Below are 481 nucleotides of genomic sequence, written 5' to 3'. Positions count from 1 at the left end.
CCAGGGAGTCGTCGCCCGCGGCCGACAGCGGAGACGGCGCGTCGCGGCCGCCCGCCCCCTCCAGGTCACTCCCCGGCTTGTCCCGGAGGCCCTCGCGGGGCCCGAACACCTCCAGCTTCATGCCCGCGCCCGTCCCCGCCCGGCGCGTACCCTTTTCCTCCGCTTGGTCCTGGGCAGCGGGCGCCGGGGGCGGGGTGGCGATCCTGGGCCGGGGTCCTGGTCTCTCTCTCCCGGAGCTCACCTTCCTCTTGGAGAGACAGTCGCTTTCCGGACAGCAGTCCCCTTCCACTGGAATTTTTCTTTGGAGGGGTTTTGCTTATTGGGTGAACCGAGAGGGGCGGAGAGGAAGCAGTTGGGGGGGGAGCCTGTTGCCTTCAGTTCGAGGAGTGGAGACTTCGGGGGAGGCGTGTAGGGCCGCGGTTCCAGCCTCGGGTGCCCGAGCGCGCGGGGCTTGGAGTTCCTGTTGGAGGAGGAAGCGTGC

Source organism: Aethalodelphis obliquidens, unplaced genomic scaffold (assembly GCF_003676395.1).
Source record: "Aethalodelphis obliquidens isolate GAN/ISIS:26980383/991018 unplaced genomic scaffold, ASM367639v1 scaffold34, whole genome shotgun sequence".
Taxonomy (NCBI): Eukaryota; Metazoa; Chordata; class Mammalia; order Artiodactyla; family Delphinidae; genus Aethalodelphis; species Aethalodelphis obliquidens.
Note: the sequence above shows the minus strand (reverse complement) of the source record.